The sequence below is a fragment of the Brassica oleracea genome, unplaced genomic scaffold (assembly GCF_000695525.1).
Source record: "Brassica oleracea var. oleracea cultivar TO1000 unplaced genomic scaffold, BOL UnpScaffold00923, whole genome shotgun sequence".
Taxonomy (NCBI): domain Eukaryota; kingdom Viridiplantae; phylum Streptophyta; class Magnoliopsida; order Brassicales; family Brassicaceae; genus Brassica; species Brassica oleracea.
Window position 1 is genome coordinate 22450 of NW_013617522.1, and position 262 is coordinate 22711.

Genomic DNA, 262 nt, shown 5'->3' on the forward strand with positions numbered 1-262 from the left:
TGGATAGCTTCATATGTAGGCTGCTGATTACCTCAAAGCTGCATGAGAAGTGGTTTGTTTTTGCGAGGACGCCTCTCCGGTTTTCGCTTCAGAAGTACCATGCTGTGACAGGCCTCAAGATTACACGGGAAACTAACAGTGACGTAGTGAAATGGAAAAACGACGGGGTTTTTGGAGTAACCTATTGCACACAGGTAGTAAGATCACCTTGCAGCCGATCAGAAAGGTTCATCTACAAGAAGTTCACACCTGGACTCGGCTT